Below are 18,778 nucleotides of genomic sequence, written 5' to 3'. Positions count from 1 at the left end.
ACCAGCACCCCCAGGTCCTTCTCTGCTGGGCAGCTTTCCAGCCACTCTTCCCCAAGCCTGTAGTGCTGCATGGGGTTGTGACCCAAGTGCAGGACCCGGCACTGAGCCTTGTTGAACCTCATACAATTGGCCCATCGATCCAGCCTGTTCAGATCCCTCTGTAGACCTTCCTACCCTCAAGCAGATCAACACTCCCATCCAACTTGGTGTTGTCGGCAAACTTTCTGAGGGTGCACTTGATCCCCTCGTCCAGATCATTGATAAAGGTAAGACAGAACTGGCCCAAATACTGAGCCCTGGGGAACACCACTTGTGACCGGCCGCCAACTGGATTTAACTCCATTCACCACAACTCTTTGCGCCCAGCCATCCAGCCAGTTTTTTACCCAGCAAAGACTACGCCCGTCCAAGCCATGAGCAGGCAGTTTCTCCAGGAGAATGCTGTGGGAAACAGTGTCAAAGGCTTTATTAAAGTCCAGGTAAACAACATCCACAGCCTTTCCCTCATCCACTAAGCGGGTCATCTTGTCAAAGAAGGAGATCAGGTTAGTCATGCCACTATCTGTCATGCCACAGATAATACAAGATACTGCCTTTAACCTTCCAGCTGCCTCTACCACTCTCACCCAGCGTGGCAACACTAACAAGATGATTTGTGCAGTCTCAAGGATAGCAGCTGACCACCTTCTATTGCTGTTCTCTGGAAACACAGAGAGCTGGCCATGCCCTCCAGAGGCAGTGGGAGAATACCCAACAGAAACGGAGCCCAGGTCTCCTGAATCTAACCAGTGCTGCAACGCAGTGTCCTCTTGCACAGGCCTACACTGATCCTGCACCAGCCAATCCTTTTCTTTCTTGTTTTACTTGTCTGTTCAGAAAGGGACATGAGAGGTGTCACACTGCCTGGGTAATGTTATGTTTGAAGACATCTATAATGCCAGTACTGGTGTGCAGGGTACTAGACCTTAGGCAGCGATAATCTGTCACTTAAAATAAGTGTGCATCAGACTTGATGCACAGGTGCACAAGCAGGTGATTCTGTATTTGTAACTTTGCATGCATAGAAAAAGGAGGCCAAATTAGGACTTCTGCAGTCAAGGCTGAATCTGTTGCACAAGCAAAATTCTTCGGCATTTTAGAATGAGCCCTGTGTTTGAACCATCTTTGCAATGAAACTTGTTGGCCTGATGTCTTGAAAAACACAGTTTTCCAGATCTGTGCGTAACTTTATTATTTGTTCTTTCATAACAATATTTTCATCTTGAAGAATGGCTCTCAAAAGCTGGTTGTTAAAAGGAAAAGGGCACAGAAAACTTCAGACACAGTGAAGGGCCTTTCCTATGTTAATGACAATCAACACATAACAATAAACAAGTAACTCCAGGATTTTGGGGAGTAAACAATATCCAAAGGACCTGCCATATGAATCAACTATGTTTTTGCATATCTCATAGCTGTAGACGTGCAGTGCAAGTGACATAGGAGAAACAGCAAGAAGCCCATTTTTGTGCACATCTGGATTCTGTTTTGGTTATCAGGTCCTCATTCCTGTTTGTCTGGCAGATGTTGTGTGTACATTTTTAAGATGAGTTTGCAGAGGTTTCCAAGGGAACTCAGGGTCATGGTTTCTTCTTTTTTTTCATCTAGTCTGTGGTCCACTTTATCATAAAGGTAATATCAGTCAACTGTTAAGCCTTTTGCAGTTGTTCCTTTTCTTTATTGTTTTCTTTTTTTAGGCAGTAAAAAAAAGATAAAGAAGTAGCAAACAATCAGAAAGTGTAGCAAAGGCTATATAATTGGTGAATTTGCTTTCCTTTATGCATTTAAAATTATTAATTTCTTAGCAACCAGTAAACTAATCTCTGCCAAGCTATCTCCCTGAAGCACTTAAGTACAGTGTTTTCCGTTACATTAGAGCAAACAGGACTCAGGAAGAATTGGTGGGTTGGTTTTAATATCAGAAATCAGATAACTAAGCTCAGCTCCAGGACACTTGTGTGAGTATTCCCTGGTGTATGCTGCATCAACAGCAGTCAGGGAATCATTTTGCTTTTGAAGGACACAAGCTTTGGGAGTTGGGATATGTACAGTCTAGATATATCATTCCAACGCTGTTTGCATGAAAGTCAAGGAAAGCTTAGTTCAAATGTAGTTTTACTCAACTTACTTATAAACTAAAATCCTCATGTTCTTAAAAATAGTAATATCTCCAAACTGTTCATCAGTGCCAAGTTTGTTTTGTCTGTATGCAAAGAATTAAAGACCAGGGTGGCGTTATGGGCTAGTCAAATCTGGACATTTTTGTCAAGCTTCATAATTTATATGCATTTTGAAATCTGAAACAAATATTTGATTGCAAGTTATTGGGTTGGAGGTAGCCTTCAGTCACCCGGTATTGTTGTTACAGTGGAAAAATGGTAGCATTAGTTTAATGTATTGTAATAGCACAGGGTAATGATCCTTAGCTCAGTAGTACTGAAACACCTTGACAACAGCAGTTGAAGTCAATGGGAGCATTGCAAGTGCATATAAAAGTGCAGTCTGCAGACCGTTAGGCATAATTTCATCAGATCTTTATTGGAATAAAAATTGCACTTAAGCTTCTGTTGTTGTGTTGGCAATTTAGAAACGCTCTATCTGTGTACATGCATTTTACAAAGACTCGCTGTTAAACCAGAGATTAAACTACTGTTAGGGTGCATGGACACTGGGAACTTATTTGGGTGACTTCTTTGCATCTAATAATGCAAAGAAGATCAGCAAATAAAGAGGTAAATCTCCAGTGTTGGTGGCATGAGGCCAATTTGTACCTGTAGTGGCCTTGGTCCATGGTATGTACAAATGCAACATACATACATTTTGAGCTAGTCTAGATACTGCCTTTTCAGTCTCAGCACTGCCACGCTGACAGAGCAGAGACATTTATACAAACCTGCCTCCCCTTGAACAATTCCACAGGTCTACTTATTATGGGAGAAATGAGGTCTACACACAAACAGCACCCTTGCAAACCATGCCTCTAAGGGTACGCTACGTGCTTACCTATGTACTCTGTATTTTTGCACAAGGTTTAAAAACAGACACAGCTCTGCTAAGAAAAGTCCCAGAGTCTCCAAGCTGGTCACATAATAGTTTACCTCACCCTCAACTGTGTAGGGAGTGCTGCAGCCGGCTTGCTAACAGAAGAGGTGGCAGACATCCCTGGGAATTCCCAGCTGGGCACCGGGATGCATCCCGGCTTGTCTCTGAGGGCAGGCAGTGGCTGCTGCCAGACTTCCCTGCTCAGCCTTCCTCGCCACAGAAACCAGTGCACATGGCTGTGGGCTGATGTAGCCCCTGACCCAGCTCTTGGCCTCCAAAACCAACACAAGCTCTGAAGCTTGTCATCCCTTTCCTGGTGTTTTATTGGAATGTTTGTTTTACTGGAAATAAAACAAGTCAGGGAAAAACTTTAAGTAATTTACCGTTTTTCTGAAGCCTAAGGGGAACTAATGGCTGCTAATTTACTAGCTGACTTCTGTGAGAGGCAGCAAAGAGAACACCGTCCTAAAAAGTCTTAACAAAACAATACAATACAGCTTCAAAGAAAAAATTCTTAACAAAATGCTTACATTACCAAAAGCCAAGAAGGCAAAGGAAATTCCTCTAGAAAATAGCCTCATGCCAATGTCAAAAGTCATGACAAGCCAGGAATAAAAGAAAATGAGGAGAAAGTAATAGGAAAAGGCTTAGCTTTGTGTGGTCTCTGGAGGATGGAGAAGATAATTGTCAACATCTTTATCATCTGGACACAGCTATTTCAACTATTCAAAAAAGAGAGGGCCCAGTGACCCCAGACTGAAATTAGCACAAGGCCATTATGCATGTCCCCATTACTTGGTGGAACTACTTTCCATTTTTATCTTTCAGTAACACACTTGGGATTTTTAACACCTTGTGCCTTGAATCTCAGCCAAACGATGCCAGCAGCCAGGAGTCACCGCAGCCTGTGTGGCAATGGCACCTGTAGTACTGCCAGCCTCTGCCGACTCACTGTAGGAAGCAAGTTGCCTTCAGTGAGCAATTACAATTTCCAAGTCTGACGTTAGCTCTGGAACAATTACGTGCTTTGTGCAATGGGTAAATTTTATTTAGGAAAAAAAAAAACCCCACACCGCCCCTCTTCCCAGCTGATCTTGCCAAAGTCAAAACAATTCCACCAGGAAAGGGTTGTCAAAGCTCCTGAGCAGGCTGCAGAGCACTACTGCAATTCTCTTGTCCCATATATGAGGAGAAAACCAACAGCCAGCTCCATGCCCAGAAAGTCAAAAGTAGGCTTGATTACATAGGGAGGCATCAATTTGTTCTCACACTCACAATATGTCATACCAGTGGGGAAAAAATGGTAATTAGCGTGAACTCCACATCATTTGCTTTAGCGCAGCTTAGTCAACACAAATGTCTTCATTTATTTCCTCCCCCTGTAAGGCCTCCGGCTCACACTGGTGGTTCCTCTCCCGTCTCATTCTGCACAGCTGCTGTATTTCTTTCCACCCATCTCACACACGCGCCCGAGCCATCCAGCCAGATTCCTTCAACCTCCTGCCCTTCTCTGGGACAGAAGTGTCCTTTCAGCTCCAAAGAGTATCCTTGATTATCATTAAAGGAAATGCAGCAAGTCCTAACTATCTTCTGCCCCTTTGGAGCCCTTTTGTTGGTCTACCTTCTCCAGCAAGCGGAGTACCAGACTAACATCTCCTGTACCAGCTGGGCTGCGCTTTCAGCTTCACCTTCTCCATCCCCTCCTCCTTGTCTCACTCTTCCTCCCAAGTGCAGTCTTTGCTCACCCTATTAAGACTTCCTCCTCCTGAACACCGTCGATGTTTTTCCATTTGGGTACTTCTCTCAACATTGTCCCTATCTCCTTTCTGCAGGTGCGATAGGTTAATTTAGTTTCCAGGTTCCTGTTAACCTTTCCTGTGCCTTTCCAGGGCTGATAGGCTCTATCACAGGATACCTCTCGCTGTGTGCTTGTACAGCACCTTGCATAATGAATCCTGACCTCAAGCTTTTCAAAAACGTTATCAGGAATTTAAGCTTCTTGTCAAACCCAACAGAAAACCATCCCGCTGTACGTTTGCTGAAGAATATGTGGGAAAGGAAGAATACGCAGAGCTGACCTGTCCTCACGGCTCTTGGCACCATCCTGCAGTTTCCCTCTATCCTGTGCATTTAACCCTCAGTTGCAGTCATGCACCTCAAAAGCCTACCTGAATCAAAACAGTCTAATTTTTAATCTGAGCATATCATGGTTTAATCAATAATTTTGTGTGTGTGCCTACTACTTGTTACTTAATCTGTGAAATACAGTTCGGGGGAAAAAAAAATCCAGCCTGTAAAACCTGTTGGTGTAAAGATAAGCACTTTATTTAATATCCAATTAAATGTGGTCACCGGAGAAATCACAGCTTATGCAACTTTATCAGAAAAAGATTAATCTATTTCAGGCTTAACCCAAAATGTCATAAAAGAACTCATGAATTTAGATAGCAATCCACTTATTATCCAAAGACATTTTCCTATTGAGTAAGAACAGCCTAAATTGCTGCCTATATTTATTCTTGGTTCAATCAAATTTCTGCACTCAGTAGCTGCATTGATTTTTAGGACAATTATCAAACAAAAATGATGAACAAACTGAAGGAACATTATAGAGTCTTTTTCAACTCCACAGTAATCATTAGAAAATGCACAGCCTGCTCATTGATAACGGTTTAACGGCTCACAGGGTGACATCATCACATTTAGAAGATAGTCACACCCGGAAGGCAGAAGATTTTTTTTTTTAATAGCATTACAATTTGCCATTTTAAAGTTAATTGTATTTTGCTTGGTGTTTCAAACTACACAGGCTGCACTGAAGTTACTTTGTTCATATTATGTGATCATGCCCAAAACCATGATTTTAAAATAAGGAGGCAAATAGTTGAATTTATTTATTTAAATTAAGCAGACTTTCTTGCCTGTCTAGAAACTGATACTCTTCAGTTCATTAGCTGAATTTCCCACAGGGCACTTTTCATTTCTCTACTGTTTGATTTGTCTAGTTGATTTATTAAAAAAAAAGTATTCTATATTCAAATTATTGAATATATTGAATAATAACTATTTGGTTTCATCTTTCCACACTAATTATTATATTTAGTAGGACAGGCATTTCACAGACAGTACAGAAAACTTGTTTTAAAAAAAAGGGCATAGGTATATCTGTAGAAGCAGCAGAGCAGCCGCCAGCTGCTGGGGTGCAGCACTTTTGATTTCTGTCTGCCGGGTCAACCAAAGGCAAAGGGTTCAAGTACAATGGCTAAAAATCATTATTAAGCAGTGATGTTTAATGGCCTACTTAAAATGAGTTCAGTGATCCAGCCCCATTCCACCGAGTGCAAAAATACCTATCTGTAGTCAGTGCGTAAAAGGTATCATTTAAAAAAGCTGCAAAAGTCTAACTCACACCTGGTTACAGCACATTTGCTGAACACATTTGCTGAACCTCTACGCTGCACGTTATTTTGCAGTGCTCTACAAATACGGAGCTCATTTGCAAAGTTTGGCATGGATGTCAATTTAGCACAAATTTTGCAAACAATTTGGAGGATCATTTACATGGACAGCACCTTCCTCTCACTGAATGAGAAACATAAGCTTCAAGGAAGAGGTGGTGGATGGATGTCCATTAGTAGACCAGCCCATGCTCTGAACACACAAAAATCCAGTCTAAGGAAAACAGCAGCTTTACTTTGAGAGCCAAGCTCATAGACAAGAAGATGGGAGTGGGAATTGTGTTCCAGTCCATTTCAAGAGAAATAAATTAGGCCTGCATTTGGGTCTATTTTAGGACAGACGAGAACCCAGCCTGGGCACCGCACCCAGGCAGTGAAGAGCCGAGCAGGTGGGAGTTGCTCCCATGCCAGGCACTGGAAAAGCTGCCGACCCCGCTGGCCCCCCGATGCCAGCAGCAGCTCCTGGAGGCGGCAGACCCCTGTCCCAGGCCCCACCTGGGACTGCAGGGAGCTGCCAGCCCTCCATGCCTGAACTCGCTGAGCTACAAAGGCTTCGCTCAGCGGAGCTCTGCCGTGAAGTGGCAGCAGCAGGATTCGCTCCTCCGTGAACCTCCAAAGATTTGTGGCAGGTACTTTTTAGTTGAACTTCCTCTGTGTCAGGTCTTCATCCCATGCTCTTTATATAGCAGCAATTAGCATATCTGAGAAATCCCCATTCGGTGTGTTTTATGGTCTCTTCTCTGTGTATTGCGATAGTTCTGGAAGTTATGTGCAAGGATATGCCATAATTCCTAATGTACAACTGTCAGGAAATCACTCACGTAATCACTGAAGAGTTGGTGAGGAAACTGATTCTGAACAGGGAGCTAGAAACTTTAATTACAAGAGAGAAAAAATTACTCAAGCACCTCAGACTGGTCAAGAAGCTCCTTTGATGCTCTAAAGACATGTCTTAAAGTTAACAGATTAACGCAGCATAGCATTTCTGAATTCAAATGCCACCTTCTGCCACTGACTGATATTCTGTATTACTATTGCTGACTTTCTTCAAAGTAATAACGATGTCAAAAAACAACCACAAGTATTACATCTCCATTTCTGGAACAAAACAAAGAAAGAGTGAAGAAAAAAGACCATCTTCCCTCAAGCAATATCTTCTTGACCAAAGGAAGTTCATACAATGTAGAAAAGAAATATTCATCCCTGTCAAACCCTGATCTTGCTACCACTGAATGCAATGGCAAAACTCCTATTAATTTCTAGTGGAACACATGCGGTGAGTAACTCAGATGGAAGTGGTAAACCGTAAGTGACATAATAACTCAGGAACTGTCTCTGCCTCAAGTGACCTAAATGATAGGAAGAAATACAGTGAGAAACATTAATTCAGAGTTTAGCAAGAAGCCTTTACTTATGCTTCTGTGTTAACTTCCATTTCCAGCGCAAGGTTATGGAAGAGTTTCATGTGCCGCTCTGCTACACGGCAAGCTGTAGCACAAACCAGAACACAGAATTGGGGGTTCAGCCTCTTCAGTTTTGCTCTCTGCTTTGACACCGATTCACCCTGGCTGTGCTTGCTCTGAGCCTGTGGCTAGCCGCAAGCATGTCCAGCCTCAGTCTGGGGACGGGATGAGGTGCACGATCTGGGTGCACCATCCTGTCCTCTACCCCAGCCTCCTGCATCATTTTCCAGCTGGTCCCTCAGCCTGGACCACTGGCAAGCAGGGCCAAGGGGAGCACGCCCGGTCTGCGGCATAGCTGCCAGTGGCACCATCGAGAACGGTGTCCCCATCCACCTGCACCTCAGCTAACTCCTCTGTAACCAGATTTAATATATTCTTTTCAGAGTTGTCATTAATGCTTACGAAGAGCTTTGAAACTCCTGAATGGAAGAGATTACAGTAGTAAAAGACACAGCATTTTTGGTTTATTGATGAGAATGCAACAGATATTATCAGAAGCTATAAACCCTCTCAGTGGGGAAAAAAAAAAAAAGACCTGCTGTGTTTCGGAAGATGTCAGCTCTGTGTAGAGGCTGTTCACAGACATTTGGGACATGCTATGTGAGCGTGAGGTTTTGCCTCTTCCACCTCCCACAGAAGCTACATCTACACCCAAGCCCAGCTTTGTGCATATTGCCATATTGCTTATGGGGGGAGATGAGTAATGCATTTTCCTCCCGAAACAGTGATATCACATCTGTGAAGAAGGTGATGGCCACCATCTAAATTTTCGTCCTCATGGGAGAGGGCAAGCTTCTTTAGAAATAACCGCAATCGTGCAGCTCGATTCTTTGTCAGGGGTGTCCTCTGGACATAGGTCCATTCCTATCTGCGAGCAGGAACTGCACGGGAAGGAAGGGTGCTCCCAAAGGCTTCCTCATGGGAAAAAACACACTGCAGCAAAACCCTAAAGTTTTGGGGCCTGCTCAGCCATCTCTAAGCTACTGAAAGATCTTGCACGCAGACTTTATCATAAATTACGACTGCTGCTTATGGTATTTTTCAAACTGTCCATCTCACATTGCATTTGGTCCTCCCATGAGGACAAAAATTTAGACCGTGACTAACCCCTCCTTTTCGGTGGGTTTCTCAAAGCATAATTTCATTCTTTTCTCTTTAGGCTCCCACATAATTCTTTTCTCAGACTCCTCCACTCTTATGGGGCCCAGCTCATTCGTATGTCCTCTCTATCTATGTATGTTTAAGTTTTCCTGCATGCTAAACATTTACGATTTGGTGCACGAAAGACATTCATTATCTGCTTACGGTATTTTTCAAACTGTCCCTCTCACATTGCACTTGGTCCTCCATCCCATGCCTTTTTTCTAGACAGCATACTTCCGCTCTGGACCGCTACTTCCATGAAATCAGAAATTAACCAGCTAATATGTTTTCTTGTATCAGATGTCTCTGATAATATGTTTTCTTGTATCAGATGTCCCTGAGATTGTAATTAAAATCGGAGAACCTCTTAGAGAAAATAATGCATAACTGCCAAATCATGGCCATTCTATATACTTTGTATTAATATTGCTTTTGACCGTGTTTGTAATCAATAATCTCACAGCTGTCTTCCCCTTTTCTACTTCAGGTCTAGAAGTTGTAGCAGTCACATAAAGCTGTACCTGCCTCTGCATCTGAATGCAGTTGTACAACTAGCTTTAAATAAATGCAATGTTTGATTAACAATAGATTACGCTGCTGGTATTTGAATACTAATAATCTCTAGCATGTGCGGGAAAAAAACCCATCATCTTCAACATCTCATTTCAAAATAGTTACAAAGCAAAGAGAGCTCCTTAAACATGTGTTAGTGATAAGAGTTAACAAGAAATACTCTCTGCTTTCCTCTCTTTCTAGCTACACAAGCTTCCCTTACAGCCATTTGCAGTAAATGCAGAGGAATACGAATAGCAATTTTTGGTTCTGAGAGAAAATCCTGGATCTCAATATTCCTGACCCTGTGGCTCACTGGCCTGAATGCTTTTTGTGTATTTATCTTCTGAATAAAATGTGGTGTAAAGCCACCTCACACTGAGCCTCCATAGCTCAGAGAAACATGCTGGTGGGGAGGGAAGAGAGTGGGGCATGTATGAGGGAATTTGGGAAAGGAAATGCTTATCCTAAACCATGTGAGAAGCAACCTCAGCCTTTCTGGCATGCTGGTTTTAACTCATGAAGTAAAAAAGGTACCATATTTCAGAACATGCGATTGTTATATATATAAAATACAATTAAGAGATTTGAAACGACATGAATACATAATGTACACATTTCTTTACAGATGCATTTTTCTCCAGACAGGCCGGTGCCTGCTTTAATTTGGAAGCTATCCATTTTCATACAAAGTTAACCAAGAGTGACAGGAAATCAGACGCCTACGTTATTTATCTTTTCTGAACTTAAAAAAAAAAAAAAAGCCTTCTGTTAATTACTTTTCTAGGAAGCTATTTTGTGATACCACAGGGATAGATCTTCCATATTCAGAAGTGCTACGGAAATGACAACTTTACGACGTGCAGGGTGAATAAAGTATGTTACATGCAGATATTTAAGGGTATATTTGTCTTCATTTACTGTAAGTGAATATGTGACCAACAATAAAGAATTTAACTGCTTCTGGCCTGGCTGGATGCATTTACAACAATTACTGGAGGTCTGACCTCTTTAACCTTATACATCAAGTGGCACATATACATTATTTATTTAGCTGGAATTAACAGTGATCTGTGAAGCTCGCTGTATTTTCCTTTGGTTCTCTTGCTCATCAGTCATAATTGGCCCCCGTGAGTATGTTCAGTGGTGACAGTTTCATGTCACTCTGATTCATGAAAGACTGGGGAAACTACAGAACAAAGCAGTAAAATATTTTTCATGGATATTTAAAAAAAAAAAAAAAATCCTAAACCACCTTTACATCCTACATGATCCCTTGTACATTGCTGTGAAGACAAAGAGTAGACACAAATGCTCTGCCCTGCTATAATTATTGCAAAGGAGAATGTGAGTTGGCATTAATAACTGCTCTGCAGGAGCAACGAGGGCTTGGACTCCACACCTGACTGCACACTGATATAACGCTCTAGCGTTGTGCAATGTAAGGTCTGAGAAGCAGAGTGCGTCTAAGTATTTCTCTGGTAACCTGAAATCCACAGCAAGCCCACCCTCGCTTTCTGTCTGTACCCTAACCCTTTCTAAGCACTCCTTTGTTCAAGGAGCCACGAAACAGATGGGGAGGAGATGCTCAGCCGAAACCTCGTGTTGGGGACAGCTTCTTGTGCTTGCAGGAGCGCCGTGCCGCAGCGCACAGCTCCTGCAGCCACATCCAGGAAAGGACCACTTTCTCCAACCGCTGAATACCCTTACAGGCCTGGGAGCAATCCATGTTAATGGGGCCAAAGGCGGAAAAGCGATAGCAATGCCATGTATCTTCTGAGGCGCACTTCACAAAGGAGGTCTATTAGACTACTTTGTTTCTGGTAGGGAGGATTTTTATTACATCCAGTTATCATCATCATAAGCACTACAATGGATTCAAAAAAATCAGACAAGATGTGCGATTAAAAACTGTTTTTTTTAGTTCTAGAAATCTTATTTCCTTCATCAGTAACTTTAGTGCTTACCAAAAGGAACTAAAGAAGCAATTATACAGGGTTGTGGACATTTTTATGCATGCACTTTTGTATCAACTCCAGAGCTGATTCATAAACCAAAGTATCCACTCGGGGGGGGAGGAAGGCAAGAGGAATACACTTTTCTCACAACGAACTATATTCTTGCATCCATTGAGCTTTCCTTATCCCAAAAGTGGTTACTTTTCCAACTTTTGAAAAGATAGAAAGGACAGTTTTACCAAAGGGAGGATCTGACTTATGAGAGACCTCAATGAACTGCTCAAAATATTTTTTCAATAATTAGGAAAAAAAAAAATCTCAGGGAAAAGTTGCAAAAAGGCATGTGCATACGTTAAGGAATTCCCTTGACAATCATAAGTTTACATCCAGTTTAAAGAGATTTTTCTCTGATGATAGTCATTCTACCAGTGAAAAACAATGAGGAACAACAAGTGATTCACCATAGCAACAAATGCATAGCACATACCATATGGTAATCAGTCCATACAGAAAACTTTAGCCTCTATGTAAATAAAATCTTGATTTTCAAAAGCCTATAGATAAGTTTTGCTAGTGCTTTCCCAGAAAAAGATTTTGATATTTAATTCAAAAGGGAAAAGAAACTTGTTTCACTGAGGGTAGAAACAGTTAAACTAGGGAGCTCTAGAAGTCAAGCAAAGGTGTCTAAACAGTATTTTCCTTCCACAAGAGCTGCCATGCAAGAATAACTGGAGAGATTAGGCCCACTGTGTTCAATGAAACTACCCACACACACAGTCGCTGTGTGCCTCGGCGACTGCAGAATGCGAGAAAGGCAGAGGCTTGTGTTGCAATTTGAAAACTATACCGAAAATCCATCTTTGCGCATTGTGGTCTCCGCTGTGTTTGTTAAGAGCGCTTCAAACACCGCTCTGCCTATTTAATACACACTTTCTTTGTAGTCCTGGTCTGTTGAATTCTCCTACATAAAAACAGGCAGTAATGCACAGCCCTCCCACAGACACACTCGAAGGTCCTGAATAACGCACGACTAGCAGGGATCTTTGCACCACACTGCTCTTGTTGTCCAGTTCTTCCTGTTTAATGTGGGAAAACATCCTTTATTTGTGGGGAAGGTCAGTGGTGCCATTACAGGGATGAATTGAGCTGTGTCTTCTTGTAAATGCAGCTTGCTACCTCATTCCCATGAACATCTGGGAAAGAAAACATCTACAACTGGCTCATACTTACAGTACTTACAGTACTCGAGTGCTGTGATTGCTAACTGGCTTCTCAAGCACTGCAATTCTTCAATAAAGTTGATAAATGGTAGAGGAGTATCAACACACTTAATTCTGCGTTTATGTCTCTAGCCTCTTTGGGCGCATCCTAGAACGGTGCCGGAAGAAGTCTGGACCTTCTTGCTAATGCATTCAATCTCTCCCTCCCTTTTTATCTAAATGCATCTTCAACTGCTCTTCTATTCTCACTTCTGCCTTTCTGGGACAGAACTGAACACCCTGGGAAGCAGAGAAGAAAAACCTGCATTCAATTCTTAGTCCTGCAACAGTTCAACAGGCTCCATCGCAGCAAGGGGAAGGTGGTGTCCTGCCCCTGAGGAAAAGCACTTATGCAGATCTCCTCTAAACCCTTTTCCTTCCTCGCGAGACACTGTCTCGCCTGTACTTTCCTGTAGATCCAGATATGCGGTATTTCCAGGGGAAGCATGCACTGATCATGACCATCTTCCCAATTTAGTCTACGCTGGAGCTTCTGTTGTGAAGTGAGGTGTAGCTGCACTTGTTTTTTCACACATGAACTTCCACCTCCAATTTTAAACTGGAACGGAACTACTTATTGTACACGCTATGCACCAAAGCTCTCCTTAAAACAGTCTGGTTTTGAACATATTACTGACATAAAGTCCGTATTTCTGAGGGGTTTTTCAGAGAGAGGGAAGAAAGGGAGGAAAGAGTTGTGGGGTTTTTTTGCTTTCCATTAATATATGGGGATAGAACTGATTGATAGGTGAAAAAAAGATTGCAGATTTAAAGAACACTTGCTAGCGCGTGTGCCAGATGCTGATAGCTATATATAGCCACTCGAACGAGAATGACTGCAGAGAGTATCTTATCCAGGCAAATAGGAATTTGCCTGAGTAAGACCAGGGAAAAAAGGGGGAAAAAAAAAAATTCAACATTTAGTCTATTGTGCATAACTTCTGCTGCAGAAGTTGTGTGAGTACTCCGTGAAGTGGAATAAGAACATGTCCTCATGATGACCTTATCTACATTTCACATAAATGTGTTCCCAAATTCAACAGAACCAAATCTATCCTTTTTACCATTAGACTGCTAGTCATTTTTGAATACAACCTTGGTTTCCTTGCTCCATAACCCTTAGAGAGGTAAGCAAAGGACAACAGATAAGGTTTCTTCAATGTAATAAAAAAGCAGCATGCAGCCTGTAAGATGAAATTCAAAACCAGAACTCAGATATAAAGAACATGATTTGCCATCTTAGGTTTTTCTTATTGTCTCACTCAACACAATTTTAGAAAAGAGAGGCACTTGATTTTCCTGCCTCTTTTCCTCTATACCCTGGTATCAAATTTCTCTTCCCTTCTATCCAGTACAGTGGGTTTTTACCTACAGCAATATAATTTCTAAGTAGTTCAAAATGTGAAATAGCAGTACTTGAGATGATGAGCTATTATTTCTACAGAGCAGTATGATAATTTTGGAAGGACGGGGAAGTTGGGTATGGATTCTAATTAACACTGATGAACCTGGCTCCTAAAGATTAAATTCCCAAATGAGTAACTGCTACTTTTCTACACACAGGTCTATGCAAGTTATTGTCATTAAAACAATTAAAAAAAAATTATAAACTTCAGTCTGTGTCAAGATATTGAAGGCTTTCCAAAATTGATTAAAAATATTAAATGAGGTATTGAACTACATTAAAAATCAACCTTTTTCATGTATTGAAAAGTAATGGTCTATAATTTGTATTCAAGTGATTTTGTTTCCAGTGAATAATAATTGTACTGCAGCCAACTTTGTGCCCTGTTTCTCTGAAAACCTCAAGGGATGTACAGAAGAGGATTTTGTACCCTGCTGAAGACACACACACTTTGCGTGACATTGCTTCTTATTCTTCAGTTCTTACAGGGAGACTTAACTTTGTTTCATTATGTGTTTATTTTTCCACTGATGGTTCCTTCAAACTGGTAAACACAAATGAAAGTGCATAGGTATTAGCTATACTGATAGACTCTGGAAAGTACTATAAGCTAAATGCAAGTGCATGGAAACAGAGGACTCAACCTGAATGCATTAGTAAGTGGACTTGCAAATCAGGAGATTTATAACAATATATTCTTGTTTCCTGGTTTTCTCTGTGGAACTTGAAGTTGCCTATAGTCACGTGATGTTCAAAATAAAACTAAAACGTCACACAGAAGTGCTCATCACTTCATGTGCCCCAACGCTGCAGGAACTGGGGAAATGGTCATTTCTCACCATTCACTTCTCTACTTGGTCAGGCTTGGCAGCTTCTCCCCTGCCCCCTGCCCCTCAGTTTTTCCTCCTTTGAGTCTCATGTTTTATCTTACACCTACACCCTGCACTCACATCTTGCTTCCCGTATTTGCATCTTTTTCCCTTACAGCCTCCTGCAGTTCCATTTTCAGTTCAATTAAGCAGCTGTAGAACTTGTCAAGGCCAAGTTGAAAAGTATAGGCTTTGGACCATGGTATCACTATGAACACATTTTAAGAGCTGAAAGTAGAAAAAAAGTGTGTAATGACGAAATTAGGCCTGCAGACAGAAAGTGAAGGCTATAAAAGTGGTCCAGAAGGTGGTGATCAGTGGCACAAAGCCACTGGTGGTGTACCCCACAGCCAATACTGTTTAACATCTTCATTAATGACCTGGACGATGGGGCAGAGTGCACCCTCAGCAAGTTTGGAGATGATGCAAAACTGGGAGGAGTGGCTGATACACCAGAGGGTCGTGCTGCCATCCAGAGGACCTCAACAGCCCCAACGCTGCAGGAACTGGGGAAATGGTCATTTCTCACCATTCACTTCTCTACTTGGTCAGGCTTGGCAGCTTCTCCCCTGCCCCCTGCCCCTCAGTTTTTCCTCCTTTGAGTCTCATGTTTTATCTTACACCTACACCCTGCACTCACATCTTGCTTCCCGTATTTGCATCTTTTTCCCTTACAGCCTCCTGCAGTTCCATTTTCAGTTCAATTAAGCAGCTGTAGAACTTGTCAAGGCCAAGTTGAAAAGTATAGGCTTTGGACCATGGTATCACTATGAACACATTTTAAGAGCTGAAAGTAGAAAAAAAGTGTGTAATGACGAAATTAGGCCTGCAGACAGAAAGTGAAGGCTATAAAAGTGGTCCCGAAGGTGGTGATCAGTGGCACAAAGCCACTGGTGGTGTACCCCACAGCCAATACTGTTTAACATCTTCATTAATGACCTGGACGATGGGGCAGAGTGCACCCTCAGCAAGTTTGGAGATGATGCAAAACTGGGAGGAGTGGCTGATACACCAGAGGGTCGTGCTGCCATCCAGAGGGACCTCAACAGGCTGGAGAAATGGGCCGACAGGGACCTCAAGAAGTTCAACAAGGGAAAATGTAAACTCCTGAACGGGGGAGGAATAACCCCAGCACCAGTACAGGCTGGGGGCTGACTGGCTGGACATGAGCTCTTCAGGGAAGGACCTGGGGGTCCTGGTGGACCACAAGCTGACCACGAGCCAGCAACACCTCATGGTGCTGCCTACACTAACCCCCAGAGCACACTAACTGCCCTACCTAGTCCATCTCAGCCACACACCTTTTATTTTAGCAGACATAAAGCTTCAGTCCACCACCTGCGCTCCAGATACCCTATCCCCAAGCTTTCTGCCCCTCTCCTGCTTCCCGTATTCTCCTGGCTGCTCTTAGGCAGTTTTCTGCCACTCTCATTTCTGTTTCCATATAGCTTCCCAGACACTGTTGTATCCTACTTGTCAGCCTGCTTTCCCTCACTATCATCCTATATGGCATCTCTGCTCTTCCCATGGCCACTAGGGATACAAAGTCCTTCCTGGCCATCACCTTTAGCCCCACCCTGAACAAGTTTTGCCTGCAAATGTTCACAGGACCATGATAGCTTTTGTGCTGAAAGCTGCTTAAAACTTCTATCCCTAATAGGGGACAGTGAACATTTGATGCAAAGGAGAAGTTTTATGAGTTTGAAAGCAGAAATTTAAAAAACGCATGGAAATTCTTACAAAACTGTACTAGGAGATGTATGATACAAATAACAAGAATGGAAAAACATTTTGAAATAAAAAGAAGTATGATTGAAAATTAAAGGGAGGGTGGATCAGGCAAGACTGACTGAAAAAACTTTCAGTCTTGGTCAATATTTCTCCCTGTAGCAATACCAGTGGGTTACCAATTTCATCTTATGCCACTTGGGATGGAAAATGTTAGAACAAAGGAAATGTCAAGATAAAGGAAAAAAAGCTGGGCACTTTTATCACCAGGACTCTCAGCCCTCCAACATGAGATCTAAACATTGTCTTTCATTAGCTCCCGTTTCAAACCCCATCACCTGTAGTACTTACTATTTTTCTTCTGAGTCATTTGTCCATCATTTTTTGTAATCACTTACCTCTTTTATAACCTACCAGACAATGTTTTTTGCCCACCTCCTTCAACTTCAGTTAAATGTTTATATCATGTTATCAAATACTGTTTCATTAATACTGCATCCCGTAAAATCTGTGAACACTTCAGTAGCTACCTTGCAGTCCACTCTCTCCTACCATAGCCTACATTGCCATCAGTAGCTAAGCAAGTTAGTTTAAAGCAATCTCAAATACGTGTCTACATGTCTCTACATGTCTAGAAACTGCAGTATAAATTTACCCTTATGCATCGGCATGGATTACATACAACAAATGAAAGCTTTCTTTCCTGAGGTAGGCGAATTTGGAATGCAAATGGTAAATCCTGAATTTCAGACAAATGATTGCCTATCAAAACTGCTTTCCAAACTAGTCCTTAGAGTATTGCATACATGTAAAGGGGGAAAATTTGAAAGATCCAGACAATTGCCACAGGCATCTTTAATTCTAACAATACTTCCCACTTGCAGATAGAGGCACAAGTCTGAAAGTGGTAATAATAGCTAAATGGATATTAGTATCTGCCATTACATGATCTATCTGCACAATTACAGCAGTTTGTGAATGCTAAATTTGCTTATCAAATCTGGCTTAAGAGCCTAAAACAACCCCTTTTCAGGAACAACATATCACCTATGTGTTGTTTGGAACTGATGGAACTTTAACTTAGAGAAAAACCACATGGGTATAATGCCTAAAAGAGCTGAGAGAAGTAATTGCTTCCAGAGAGATTTCTCTCCCAAACCGAACCAAAGGGGGAATACAACAGTCAACTCCATTTCTTACAAACAGGCATTAAGAGGCCAGAGAACTCCACCAAAAATTAGATTTTTCTTCTCCTTTAACAATGCCAGAAACAAAAATGTTAAGACTTAAAACATCTCAAGACACACCACAGCTGTCAAATAAGAGTAAACAATCATTGTCTCTGCTCTGAGAAAGTCATGGTGATTCAGCCAAATAGAGTTGTTTAGTCCTATAAATACTATAAATTGTTTAAGTCATGGGAGCTCTACTAATTTGCACAAGAGAATGATGTGACCATCTTTCTATTGGCATACATGCCTCTGAATACGCCCCAGAAAAAAAAAAAATCACCCTTTATTCTGCCAAAACCAACTATTTCCTCCCCATCCAAAAAGATCAAACAGAAAATCACAGACTCTGTAAGTGATAACGCAAGGTGTCCTACTTGCATAAACAGAATGTGAAATAAATGAACATAAAATAAGTCCAAGCAGAAATCTTTCATATCTACTGCTGATAACAGAAATGTTGTCTAGAAGCTTTTTCAGACATGTTCTCATATTTGTAGCATGGCTGGGTTTCTACAGATGGTGATTCTTCAGGAAGCAAACCTCAGTCTTCTCAGAAATTGGTTTGAAACAGAATCAGATACTATGAACTAAAAGGAGAGTCTCACTGCTGTATTCTCTTCTATTCATAGA

The 18,778-nt window shown here is 41.8% G+C and overlaps 1 protein-coding gene across 1 annotated transcript in view; it reads right to left on the bottom strand.

Annotated features, from left to right (window-relative positions):
- AFF3 (AF4/FMR2 family member 3) overlaps positions 1-18,778 on the bottom strand; it is a 345,664-nt gene that overhangs the window by 260,372 nt on the left and 66,514 nt on the right.

Source organism: Aptenodytes forsteri, unplaced genomic scaffold, assembly GCF_000699145.1.
Source record: "Aptenodytes forsteri isolate BGI_AS27 unplaced genomic scaffold, ASM69914v1 Scaffold96, whole genome shotgun sequence".
NCBI lineage: Eukaryota > Metazoa > Chordata > Aves > Sphenisciformes > Spheniscidae > Aptenodytes > Aptenodytes forsteri.
This window is presented reverse-complemented; position numbering and strand designations above follow the sequence as displayed.